Source organism: Simochromis diagramma, unplaced genomic scaffold (assembly GCF_900408965.1).
Source record: "Simochromis diagramma unplaced genomic scaffold, fSimDia1.1 OVJJ01000602.1, whole genome shotgun sequence".
NCBI classification, from domain to species: domain Eukaryota; kingdom Metazoa; phylum Chordata; class Actinopteri; order Cichliformes; family Cichlidae; genus Simochromis; species Simochromis diagramma.
This window is the reverse complement of record NW_024387040.1, coordinates 3520283-3534811: the sequence shown is the minus strand read 5'-3', so window position 1 is coordinate 3534811 and position 14529 is coordinate 3520283. Positions and strand designations below refer to the sequence as shown.

General features: G+C 38.3%; 1 long non-coding RNA gene across 1 annotated transcript; it reads left to right on the top strand.

Moving 5' to 3' along the window:
* The first annotated feature begins 3096 nt into the window (after nucleotides 1–3096).
* On the top strand, nucleotides 3097–12784 carry LOC120741517. Its single transcript, XR_005697635.1, has 3 exons — nucleotides 3097–3210; nucleotides 8276–8441; nucleotides 11722–12784. It is a non-coding gene; the product is annotated as an uncharacterized LOC120741517 (long non-coding RNA).
* The last annotated feature ends 1745 nt before the right edge of the window (nucleotides 12785–14529 follow it).

The following is a 14529-nucleotide window of genomic DNA, read 5'->3' as shown; positions in this document are numbered from 1 at the left end:
CCTTCTGCCGTCACGGTATGATTTATGGCTCAGCTGGAGAATTACATGTAATGATTCAGCATGTTGATCAAGAGTTTGTACAACAGTGTGATCCAGAAATATTGCACCCGAACCCACAACAGACAGCAACGCAGATCAATTACTCCGCAGCTCCACATTGTGCATTCTGCCGTTCTACCTGCGGCTCCAGCCTATAGCCTCACTACATCACAGGATAATCATCCCACCGCTCTCTGCAACGTGCAACTCGAATGTGGATTCTTGTCTGACACACTTTAGCAGCTTTTACTGCCCCGAAAAACAAACAAACAGAAAATCAATCGTGCACATTTCTTAGCGACGCCTCAGATGAGAAGAGAGGGGAGTTCAGAATTTCTCAACCCCTCTGTTACATTTCAATATCGCTGTGTGATTCATAGGAAAGAGCCACCACGAAGACATGTAAATTATTAAGTAGTGACTTGGTCAGGCTGTGCTGTAGCTACAGAATGAGCAATTACTTTTTCCCCTCCTGGGACGGGAGGCCGTTTATGGTTTTGGGTCAAAGGGGAAGACAACCTCCACAGGGCAAAGTAGAATCAAATCCCTCAATTACTGATCTATCATTTACAGCTCAGGCTGAAACAAAATGGGGAAGCCTCTGTATGGATACATGAACAACCTGCATAGGCAAAATCTACACTATATTTCGGGGGTGTGAAACGCAAGGCCCGAGTGCCAGAATCAGGCTGCCAAAGACCGAATCTGGCCTGTTTTTTTTTTTTTTTTTTTTTTTTTTTGGGGGGGGGGGGGTCTGCAAAATACAGCAGCATTTTCATAGTGTGCTAAAAACTGAGATTTACTCTTGAATTAAGACTTATTTCTATATTAAATGGGATTAAATGTGTAGTTAAATATCTTTACAGGAAACAGGAAATTCACTGGATTGGCCCACTTAAGATAAAAGTGGGCACAATGTAAAATGGGTTTAACGTTCCAGCTATAGACTATATATGAAAGATGGATGTGTTCACTGTGACATTGCCCATTAGCTCATCAGGACTTTTTTAAGCCCAAATCTGAGAATTTAAGCCAAATGACCATATTTGGACAAAAGGAAGCATTTTAGTGTTAGCTAAGTGTTAGCTAGAAGTGTTAGCTAAGTTTAAGCTAACACTAACCAGCTTGGTTGTACTGTAGACTGTATGGACACATCACAGCTACACAGATGTTTAGCGTTTACATGTAAAAATACTACATTATCTCTCACCAAAACTGGAGCACAGACTTTAGTACAGCTGGTCTTTTGATACAGTTAACTTCAAAGTAATCAATATTATTTGCAGTTTAATGTGTGGGAAAAAATGCTAAAGACGCCATTATGTCAGTACTTTTACAGTACACTCAGCACAGCTGATTCCAGGAAGGAGCTTGAAAAGGTCATTTGTTCATCCCTCGTGAGTGAGGTGGATGGAGAGGAATGACATTTATATTTGGGCAGGTTAAAGGAAGTTGGCTGATTTTAGAAAAGTAAGATATCCACATAATACATAAAAACATGTCTTCATTAATTTTGAATTGGTGTTGTTTTCTGAACGCCAACAGAATTTGAAGATCATTTGGTAAAAAGGTAGTGTTCATATTCTCACACCGTTCCCACTCTTAGCATAACAAACCCAGAAAAAAAGACATCTTCATTGTCAGTGGCTTTGAATTGGAATTGCAGACACAGCTACAATATTTGCTTAAAATGGCTGGAAAGTAATGCAGACATATGGTGCAATTTAATCCACCTTGTTATAAGCAAACCTTGTAAGATCTGGCATCTGTTTCTTTAATAGGCTTAAGGAGGAAAGACCTTGCCCCAACCATATCCACCCACTGTCCTCCACTAACCTCAGGTGTTTTGTGCATGTCAATGTGTCTGCAGCAACAACGACCCGCTCCCTTAATCAGAAGCAAATCTTGTTTTCAATAATTAGCTGACAGACAAAAGGGAGAGAAACCTCATTTTCCTACGAGACTCAACTCTGCTGCAAAATCAATATAATGAATGTCTAATGGCAAGCCTGTTTGCTTCCACCAGGAAGACGTTAATGCAGAATTAAACACATGTCAGACCTATCGTATGTTCTTGTTCCCACTTTAAATTCACATCAGCTGTAAGAATTCTCACTAATAAACACGTTGCACTGAGTGTTAAATGATGTGCCGTAAACAATTTACAAAATGAGTGCTATGAATCTTCTCACTTTCAAGTACTTTGTTAAATGTAAATCGTAAAAGTTACAATACTGGGAAATCTTGGCTTACAAATGCCACTGAGTTCAGTTTATTTCACCGAACCTTCTGTCCCCGATTGTGATCGTTTGCATAACTTTTACAGACGTGAATGCTTTTCTTTACTTTTCTTTGTCCCTGTTTAGTTGTGTGTGTTTTTTCTCTCCCATTCAGCTCTACAATGATAGCGCTGAGTGGAGATAACATGCGGTGACAGAAACCCCTGGAATCCGGTGTGTGAGACGGATCATAAATGCTCACGCATCGTTGGGGGATATCAACCCCTGATAATGCAGTCATCTCACAGCGTGCTGACAGGAGTGAATTGAGCCTGGAGACGACATCCTGGAAAAGCAATAGTGATAAAGAACTAATTAAAGATGGTAAAAGGTGAATATGATTTTGGGGATCTGTCAGTAATTGGTCACATGAAAGATACTGGCAGGGTGCAGACGTTGCTCCTGCTCTCCCTTATTAGGCTTTTATGTGAAAATTAATGTATTTCAACCTGGTGCCCAGGTGCTGGAGGGCTGTGCCATGGCCTCCTTGGCCCTCACAAGGTGGGAGATCCACAGAGCTGTTAGGAAGCGGTGAGAAGACTGCTTCCTCTCAACAGTTTTAATTTGAAGCCACAGCTGAAAGAGACAAAGACTTAATTTAGAGGAAATTGGTTCTACAACACACAGCTGGGGGGAAAAAACTAGTAAACAAAATGTAGTCAAAGACACTTTTTTAGTTTCTGTCTGACAGTTTGAAGTTAGTATGAAGCTGCACATTGAATGGCCAGCCCATTCTCATCCCCGTGGTGTTAAATACTGCCACTTTGTTGGTTTCTCAAAGCCAATAGTGTCTTATAGGTATAGATAGGAGAGGGTTCTGGAAATACTCAGACACATATCCCAACTTCTGAAATATGCAAACTTTACCTTTGGATCACATTTAAATGCACAGGTAGGTGCAGACTTTTAAAGCTGAGCTGCAACCTTGTCCTAAATCTAACCATGTAGTTCTCTTTTTCTGCCTAAAATCAATATGCAGCTAATGTAGTCAATAAAAACAAAGCCACAGTGGACACAAACCACAGTCTCCTGAAAAAACTGCATGTTTAGGCACCAAAACTATAACTAACTATAAGTTTGCCTTTTGCGTTAAAGTAAGTGTTATAAAACTAAATGTGAACCATAATTTACAAAGGCCTGTCATACTGTTCATTATCAAAAATCAATCAGTGGTTACCATAAAATGTTTGTGCAAAAAACAAAAGTAACGATTTAAGTATCAAAATCTGACGTATTTAATTCGGAAGTCAAATTTCGCTGTTCATTTTTGCCTAAAGAGTTCTGCAATCTTAATCTTACAGTAGAGGTGAGTGAAAAGAGACCTGAAAATAATTGTGTCGACTTGAAAAAAATCCAGACATCTAAAAGTATTTGTAATAAACATTACAAAACTGTTAAAACAGACTTCCATAATCCGACTGGCTGATATTCAAGTTACCCTAATTGTTCACATCATTACAGTGGAACCCTGACTTACGAAATTATTTCGTAAGTCGAAGCACCCATCGCGCCTTTTGAGTGAACGATAGGCTAATTGCTAACTGCAACAACAATACATCGTTCAAGTGGAACAGCAAAGCGCAAGTACAAAAGCCAAGGGGGTTGTCACATGATTCGGAAGGCATTGTGGGCTCAGCCAATCAGAGCCAGCAGATTTCGTTACGCGGGCACTTTGTCGTAACACGGGCAGAAATATTGCCGTTAAGTACCTTCGTAACTTGAATTTTTCGTTAAATGGGGTATTCCTAAGTCGGGGTTCCACTGTATTTGCATATTAAGCAGCATTAAGGTGCCAGTAGTGGCAACACAGTGACACTTTCTTCGGACATAAGGATCATGCACACTGATATTTCTTGTCTTTGTATCAATATCTGAGAAACAGAGTATATGGAGCTGGCTCGACGTTGGCCGTAAAGATTCTGTATGCGCTGTATATAAAGCAATGGCTGTGTTGTATAGCTGATTGAAATTCACCAGTGATAGCAGAAATTTTGAGCATCACACTGCAGCAGCATGAAAGTCTCCAATATAAAAATCTATTGCCTAATTAACTGTCTTACTTGAATTAATGAAGTGGGTTGAAAAATATTCTTTAAAGGGGTAGAGCGGCCTTCAGACTTGAAAAGAATAACGTGCGCTTATTTTTTCTCAGACATATTTTTCCTCGTATTTATCAAGTTCCATTGTTCTTAAGATCTACCAATCATGGAAAAAGATGTTTTGTTACATAAGAGCAGGCTGTTCAGCTCGACTGCGTTTCAGTAAACTCTTAGGAATATGTACACTGACTCTCTCTCCATAGATAAAATCAAGCCCAGAGTAAACGTGGAACCTTTTTTTAATGCCAAACAGGGCTATTGCTCAGACTATTACAGCTAATGGCAGCTTTTATGGGTTTGTGAGATGCCTTGAAGTCTTATTAGCTTCCCGGCGAATTTTCCATCCTGTGGTTTAGTTTTACTCCTCACTGGCCAAGACACAGATAGTAAGTTTACAAAGTTCCAGCGAATTCATTTATTGTTTAATCCCTCCCCGAGGAGACAGGTGTCAGCCCGGATCTTATCGGCTCTTGCATAATGAGAAAAAATGATGGAGCTGGGTTGGATCCTGCAAAGGTCACCCGATCACACCCTCTTACAGAAACAAATGGAATTAATGAAAGCAGTTTGTCTGGACCCCTTCTCTATGTTGCACGCCTTCAGTCCCTCATTATTCTCTCTTCTTCCCTGTCCTCGTCACACACACCGCATTCACTTTCAGTGTCTCACCTCACCAGATCGCCTAACTGTGCAACTTTTACAATCACATCCAGCACATTGCGCTATCTATAAGCTGTTTCAGCAGTGTCTCATTCCCAGCTGAGTTTCATAAAATCATTTTAATAAAGTTAGACATCATCTTCGAAGGGACAAAAAATCAAACCACTTTTGTATACCAGGGAGAAAAAAAAAGATAACAATAAAACCTACCCCAGAAACGGAACATGATTGGATTATTTCCTGCAAATGTATTCTCACAGTGGGGTAAGATATTGCAGCCTCTAATATAAACAAGAATTCAGCAAAGTTTGAACTGCTGGGTGGAAAAACTGCAGATGGGTAAAGAACAAAGGTAGCAAACAGCTTTTAGGCAGTGGAGAGGGCATGACAGCTCAAACAATGTATTTCCTGCCTGGAGTTTTTCATCTAATCTAGTGCATTCTTAAAGGTGTAGCAAACAAGACTGAGAGAAGTGCCTGACATGGATAGTGAGCACATCAGGGTCGGTGTAGCATGGAGACTCACAATTCAGTGCTTATCGAATTTCCCTCTGGTCCAGCATGAAAGGAATGTACACCTAGCGTAGCGTGAGTTTTTCTTAGCATGTGGTAGCCTTCCTCCACAGATCAAAAGATTGTGTCCTAACTCAGACAGAGGGACAGAGAGAAGCCTCGAGGCCATGCCACCCTCAAGCTGTTTGCCAGATAGGGAATCAGATACGGAGGTTTTCTCAATGGGCTCTGCACTGTTATCACCTGTGCACAATGAATATGCTGTCATACAGAGGATTATTTCAGCTGAAAGAGGGAGAGTAGCTGAGTGAAGGTTTTTTTTACCGGATTTTTACAAAAGATTTAGAAAAAAGGAGAAAGCCTAACGACTCTAAAGAGTTGATACATCCAGTCGATATTCTGGGATTTCACCTGGGGGGGTCTTCTGCCGTTGTGTTTTGCACTACTGACTCACAGTGTGTGTACGGAACACTGCTAAGTTTAGACTTGTGTATGTTTTCTTCACAAACGAATCTAGTTCGTAATTGGCAGATGCAAGGGGTGAAATATTGACTGTGTTTGTGCGTGCGTGCAAATGTTGCTGCGTGTCAGTGTGTGTGCGTGCGCACGTGTGTGTGTGTTTGTTTTTTTGGCTGCTATCCTGGTTTCATCTCAGTGTGCTACCAAGGAGACGTAAGCCACTTCCATCTGCCTCATGTTCCAAGTTTCTTTGTGTTCCTAATAAAAGACAGGAAGTTGAGTTTAAATCAAATTTCTATCACCACACCGATCGCTAATTAAAGGATAGTGACGAGAAGAGAAAAGAAGAGAACTTTCTCTCAACTTCACTGACTGACAAATTATGGCAGAACAGACCAGAACACCTGACTGTAAACTGACTACTGTACACAAACTGTGCAACAGATGTGTCTTGTAAAAACCAACGTGAACTAATATTGAGATATTTTCTTTTCTTATATTCGTGTGCTCCCTCATGTGCATTTGGAGTTTACAATATTGCACACAATAAAAATGCATTTAACCTCCTAAGACCTGAACTCTTCCACGACATGCATTTTTAATTTCTCTTTGATATTTGGGCATATTGGGACCCGATGAATGTAAAAACAAAGAATTACCAGATTTTTTTTTTTTTTTTACCTTATTTTTGTTTTTAGGTAAAATAAGAGCCACATATGAGGATATTCATTTAAAATTTTGATAGAACAGTAGCAGCATAATGTCCTCGTAAGTGGACATCAGGCCCTTGTAGAGCAAAATTAAGTATTTTGGTCTAAATAACCCAAAATGTGATGTCCACATATGTGGACGCCCTTCCTAGGAGGTTAAAATATTTAATAGTTATTCAGTAATTAACATTCCTAATCTTTAAACTTTTTATTGCAGTGTTTTTTAACTAGGACAAACAAATATATATATTAAGATTAAAAAGAACATTTTTAGACAATTTAGTGACAGAGAGAAAAAAAACATTATTGTGTGACACGTCCTGTTTTTCACATCAGAAACTAGATCTATACTTGATGTATTGCTGAACATATGCTTATGAAACATCTCGCAAAACAAGTTGAAGTAAACAAATTCTTTGTTAGTCAAACTTTAGCCCCACTGAGCAGTTTGGTAGACTTTAGTGAAGGCTAAACTGGTTTACAGTTTCAATAGTACACCAGTACACAGCAGACATGGTGCTTATTATAAATGTTAGGTTAAATCAAGGTCAGCAGAGATAAATCATTGCATTTAAACTGATGTTGATTGGATTGAATTCTACCTTCTATACTAGCTTTTCAGTATTTTTGGCTTGCAAAGTCAAGGCCACGAAATCTGTGTATAATTTGAATTCAGTTGGCTAAATCCACAAAGAGCAGCACAGATCAGCTGACCACAGCCTAAATCAAATTATGTTACTCATTTCTTATTTGTAAGTAATTGTTATCCCCATGATGCACTGCACCTGATCTTAGGGTTCTGTCACCTACCAAATTCCACTTTAACCCCTGTTTACAAGTCCTATGCTTAACTGACTTGGATACAGATACAGAGGCAGTTTCACCTTGGTGGTTTTTGAGAGCCAGGCTACATTTCATCAGACAATGGATTTATACATACAGATGTATATATATTTATTTAATTATTTTCAACTAATTCATGAATTAAGGCACTTCTAAAGGCACAAAAGAGTCAAATCTGATAGTAGGATAGTGTACTTAATAATATGTCCAGGGAGTGTATGTTCAGCTCCCTTCTGAGCAGGTGTTTAATATTCTGTAAAAATCTGCAATCATATTAAATTCAGTGGTTATTTTCCTCTCTAGGCAGCAAAACAACAGCACTAGTCATTGATGAGATAAAGAAAACAAAATAAATGGATCACAGTCAGGGTCAGGGTTAAAGTCTGGGTTAGGGTTTGTCTAATTAAGATGTTTGGATAGAATCTACATCTTCAGCATTAATAATAAAATATCCAAATATGCATTTAAAGCTGATTCAGACTTTGGTGTGGTGTTTTAAACAGACACGAGCTTTGTAATACTTTCCCATTTACATAACTGTTCAGTGAAGTAAAACACCTATTCAGCTGTATCACTTTGTGTTTTTTTTAATGTAGAAATACTTTTGCTTTCATGTACCACAGCTTTATGTTTCCTGATATTCAGTGTTTTGAGAAAGCTCTTGTTTTTCCCAGCTTTAACAACTCTCATGCTGGCGGCTCTTTCTACAACACATGTAATCAACAGCTGGATGCGACAGGTTCAAACGTGTTGTACCTGGTACCTTTTTATGGCCAGACGTAGGAAGTCACAAGAGGGAAACACATCATTACCAACTTTCTTAAATTCGACTCAAGCTAAGTAAGTGTTTGCTTTTTGCAACCAGAAACTTTTAATTGAGACAAATTCAGCTGCTTATTGTACTGTGTTGGTCCACTAAAAATTAACAGGGTCCTAATTAGGTCACATTTAATAATATTTGGATTTTTTTAACCCACTCATTTGAGAAAAAGTTCTCGACTCTTTTGTTGTTCCTTGTAGGGGGACAAAGAACCCCGAGGTTCAGGCCTATGCACAATATCACAGTTTTAATGAGGTGATAGTCAAATTTTGCTTTAAGTAGGAATCAACAAAATAAAGAGCAGAGTGATATCTATCACTGTTTGGGTATTTCAATGTGGAAGAAGCAGGACAGTGATCACTTAAGGAACGTCTAATAAAACCAGATTGATCACAGAATACCTTTATCCACCAGGAATACTGGGATAAACTAAAGTGAAACCATTTGTTATGTAGCAAGGAGCAATAAGGACTTCAATGCTCTGAGGGGTCATTTGATCACTGATAAAAACTTAGTTAAAGTGATTGACAGCCACAGTTTTGGACTGGATTGGATTGCAAATATAGACTTACTTGGCTGCCTTTTGTTGGCTTGCTATCGTGTGAAAAGGGTGGCGCAAACTGACTTGACAGGCTAACTCGATGTATGTTCAGTTGAAATACCGCTTTTGTGATATTTAAGGTATTATTTTACTACAGTGCTTCACTGACTTGAAATAGCATGAAATTTGGCAAAACATGCTGTCATGAAGAAATGCTGCCCAAGACAGTTTGGCTACGCCAATGCTGATTTTCACACAGCATCTTCTTTTATAACCTATAGTCATCCTTTTACAAACATCCCCACTGTAGCAAATTTATCCTTTTTTTTGCTTTGTGTTACTTTACTTTAGCTTTTTTTTGTACAGACATTAATAGTTTCATGCAAACTGATTGGTTACTAATATTTGTTTTTTATTGGACGACATCTTGTGAAACAATAAGGAATTAATCGCAGTGCAAACACACGACTTTCAGCATTTTTCTGAGCAACCGATGGGAAGTTTACTTTGCTGAGTTTGCACCTTCAGGTACTTGATTTTAGGAGGATTCCTTGATTAAAAACTCCAGATGTCGAACTTAAAACAATGGCCGTTAATTTCACTTTAGTTAACACTTAACCTGTTTTGTTTGTGTGTTATGTGATTAAACCTCTAAAACTCAATTTTGCAAGTGATACCCAACACTCATTAATTGCATTAAGAAAGGCAAAGTTAAATAAAAAGCACTAGTCAAAGGTAAGATTCAAATGGTCAAAATGACTTGACAGTAACAATGTTACCAGCACATGCCAATGCTAAAACAATGCTGTGATATCTTATATCTAAAAGTGCATTTGAAAAAGAGACTGACAGATTGCCATTTGGAAATGAGTCAGTTTTCTCTGGTGGTGGTGTGATTTAGCATATTCAAAAGGTGGTTTGACAAAGGTTTAAAGGCTGAAAGGGACATTGTGATGTAACAACAAATGGGAAGCTGCTCAGCTATCCACAACCTTTGAATATGGGAACTATAACAACTGGTTTATAACACTGAGCTGCCTAAAACTGATGGACCTTTTATCTGATCTTACTTACCTTACTTAGCAAACTTTGGGGAAATAATACCTTTGACAATGGATGTTTTAATATTCATTATGCATTTACAAAGTCTACATACCGTCCTACTATTCAGATAGACAAAAAGTTCCTCCATGGACAACTTGTAATTATCCCAATCTGAAATGGCAAAGGAGGCCCAGTTGGTTCATATAAAATAATTAAGCAACATAGCAAAAGCAAGAAACGTTTTACTTTGCTCTTCAATGTAGTTAATGCCATTATGGGGGAGTAGCTTTATCACAGATCCCATAACACCACAGGGAGTGTTTCCATGTTTTAATCAGGTGCTAAGTGGCTTCAGCTCAACCGTGGATGGCTGTACCTGCAAAGAGCTTTGGCTGCTGTTTAATGAGGAATCACATTTAGCTCTGCCTCCGAGTGTGAATATCAAACACATCTCAAAGTATCTCTCTCACTCTGTTTTTTTCTCCCCTCATCACCCCGTCCTGCTTTAGGCCTGAAGGTTTTCATTTTTGATGATGGCACCGTGAAAAGACAGACTGGGAGACAGACTGAAGCCTGGTGGATGGCTGCTGTGTACTGCTGCGTGTGTGTGTATACAATGGCTTCGGCAAATGGGTTCAGAGCATGTTTGCGGCTGTTTTGAGTATTTTAAAATATGAGAAGCATCCAGACGATTGTTCTGGCCTTGTGTTGAAGAAACGAAATTAGATTGGCGTTAAAAATAGGGTCTTTTTTCACGGAAAGTGCAGTTTATCCAGCTTCTTGCAAAAAATTGTAATCAATCATGGCTCTCAGCACAGTCTACCTAAAAATACACATTTATATTATTTATATCAGTGTCCAGATTAGTGATTTCAAGCTGCAGACAATTTGGGAACAAGACTAACAAAACAAGTTTCAATGTATTGTACAGTGATTATGCTGATATAATTTTATGTTGACAAAGTAAATATTATGAGCTACATAAATATTACTAGATTAAAACATTTAAAAAAATCAAATCTTGTGCTTCCCTGTTTAAATCAAATTAAATTCAGGACATATGGGCATCAGATTAAAAATGCGTTATGCATAATCAGGCACCATTAAATCCTGTTTTACCATACCTGGCTCTTTTTCCACAGTGATATGTACATTTGTGTTTCCAACATGTGTAACAACAGATAATTGAGCAGGTTCCGGCTAACCTTTGCTAAACAGCAATGTGTTCGGTAATGATGATGTCAACACAATAACCTCTGCTGATATGCAGGCCAGATGGCCAGCCAAGTTGCCCTTTCAGAACCCTGCTATGCTCGGTGAGAGATAGTGACAGCCTGTGTGTGTATGTGTGTGTGTGCGACTGCATATGTGTGCCTATTGTTGTAACACGTGCAGTTCATAGCAAGTAAAGCAGAATAATGCAATATGAAAGCCTACCAGAGGAAAAGTGCTGTTTCTTTTTTTGTGTGTGTGTGTTTGTACTTGATGTTGTTGTCAATATCAAGACTATAGACTGGAAATAGAAGATGTACACATGTGGAGAAAAAAAGAAGTTAAGAAAATTTTCTATAGATTTCTCAACTTTTGACTATTTTGTGAACTTGAGTTTTCATGTTACAATATTTTTTTTTTAAAAAAAACTTTAAAAATGCATGGTAAGTTAAAGTTAAATGTCCCTTGACAGGTTTTGTTTTCTTCCTTATTTGTCATTGCAGATCGATCTACATAATTGGTTTGGCACAGATTTTTACACCAGATGCCCTTCCTGATGCAACCCTCCCATTTATCTAGGCATGGAACCAGCAGGGCCAAGTACCTTTTGCTTGTTAGGCAAATGTGCTAACTCCTGCACTGTGGAAGCACATAGTGTTTTAGCTAACTTTCAGCTGTGTCCTCTTAATTTTATTTATTTAGCATTTCTTCAGCATGCTACAATCACAGTAGGGAAAACAGTGGTCGGAGACTATAGCACGATCCCAGTTATTGTGACCATGTTGAAGGAAATTGCTTGCGTGAAATGGTGGCTTGACATATGGGACCAGGTCTGCAACCCCTTGCAGTCAGTCCTTAAAGTGTTTCTGATGCATGAAGATAATGAACTAGTTTTAAGTTAGAATTAGTCTGCAATAAATTTGTGATTAAATGAGATGCAATCTGTTTGTAGTAATACTATGATTAACTGTGATGAATCTGCTGCAGTCTGCATACACAGAAATTCACATTAACCACTTAGATTCAGAGTCTAGCTACAACCTCATAGATCTGAATCAGAAATTCCTCCACAAGCAGTGATGCAGTTCCTGCAACCAGGTGAGTCGAGTCACAAAGAGATGAGTTGAACTCTTTGGAGCAGACTTATGAGTGCAGATTGACTCAGAGATTTCAATGTGCTGGCAATCTGTCAGCATTTTTGAGCCTTTGATACTGTTAATATTTCACGCTCACAGTGTTGTGTGAATCAGTTTTGACCCAGGCTATGAATTCCTTTATTATAAATCTCTATACCAAAATTCTGAACTACAGCTCTGATGAGGATTTATAAATAGCCTATCTGGCATTAATGAATATATAATTAATCCCTAATAAATGTTTCAAAGAGCAGGGAGAACGTATTTCTTTAAGACTTCAGTACACTCTTTTGTAGAGAAAAAACATCTACTATGACGCATTATCCTTTAAACATGAAAACATAATTGGCGTAATAATTTAAATACATTTTTTGAAAGTGAAAGTTGCAAGAGCACACTGTAACAGTTGGGATTTATTATATTCAATTCAATTCATTTTATTTATATAGCGCCAAATCGCAACAAAAGTCGCCTCAAGGCGCTTTATATTTTTACAGTAGATACAGAGAAAAACACAACAATCATATGACCCCCTATGAGCAAGCACTTTGGCGACAGTGGGAAGAAAAAAACTCCCTTTTAACAGGAAGAAACCTCCAGCAGAACCAGGCTCAGGGAGGGGAGGGGCGGGGCCATCTGCTGCGACCATATAATTTGTATATAATTTATTATACAGCTGTTAAACACAAACATTATCAATATTAATGGAAGATTAATTAATACTTAAAACCAAAAAACTGCTTTTTGCAAACTAGCCTATGTGTTCAAAGCAGTGGTAGGAAACCCTTCATGCACATGTGTTTCCCACACTCACTGACATGGCAGCTCATTTACCTTTACAATCTTATGACCCCTCCCGACCCCTCTTACGATCTCTCTTTTCATCTCAGTTTAATCTCTAATTTCTTTATTTTTTACATTATTTCGTTACATTGCAGATGCTTTTGCTTGCAGGTGCAGAGCTTGTTTCTGTGTCGGCGCACCCTCTGACCTCTAGATGACCTCTGTTCCTTCTGTGCCATCGTATACGATCACTCCTATGCTGTTTTATGTCACTGGTTCAAAGACCAGCAGGCGTCTGTCTCTGCGGCAACCTTGCCAAATGTGATGGGGACGCAGACAGTTCTCGTGACACTAACCCATAAAAAATACACACAGACGTGGCATGAAGACTTCCATAATTTCTAAATCCCCTAAAGCCACCGTTTTCCTTCATTTGACCCACACTGGTGTATCTAAAATTCATCTAGATATAGATCAAATATGACTTAATGTACAAAATCTGTAGCACCTCTAGAACAGGATAAAAGTCGAAAATATTTAAATTCTTGTGTATTTTAGGTGACTTTAATAAAATTAACCACATTTCTGGGTAAAAGAATTACATATATATGTTTTTTACTGCTATCAAATGTCAAAACAGGTTCAATTTCCCCTGAACTGTATGTAAGGGTTAAATATTACATATTTACCAGGGACTCTTTATTTATTTGATTTTTACTGTAGAGTAAGATTCTGTGCAGACTAACGGCAGAGCTGATAAAAAAAATGCATGGGTTGCAGGGTTGCTAAGTAAAGCAGTATAATACAACAGGCTCAGCATTTGCTGCAATGCCATCTGACACATCACAGCAGATATTTCTTTGCAAAACAGTAAAACTAAAGGCAGAATTTTTGTCATTGTGAGATAACTGTCCAATGTCGTAAAACCTTATGATCTTGTTTTGTTTTGTTTTTTTCCTATTTCTGGGTTGATTTTATACTGAATACTAATAATGCACGCTTGGTTTGCTTGTGAGTGTTTACAGCAGCAGAACAGTATACTGTATGCAGAATTAATAAACTACACGGGGCATATATACAGAGTAATGAATGAGAGTGTCACCAAGTACAACAGTGTGACTTACTGATGCGTTTTTAATACTTACTGCACACCAGTGGAAGAATGTCACTGGAATTGTCTATGTTAGGCTTTTGCTACACAGGCATTACTTCACAGAAGAATGAATTCATTGTCCATGTTGGAGAACAATAAGGCAAAACATAAAATCTCCTCTGCCATATCAATCAGTATTCTCATGGTTATGGTTTTGCTTGTTATTTATTAATTTCGATGTAATGGGACAAACTATTTTAGCAGTGAAATCACAAGACAGAAGAAACAAGGAGAAATCT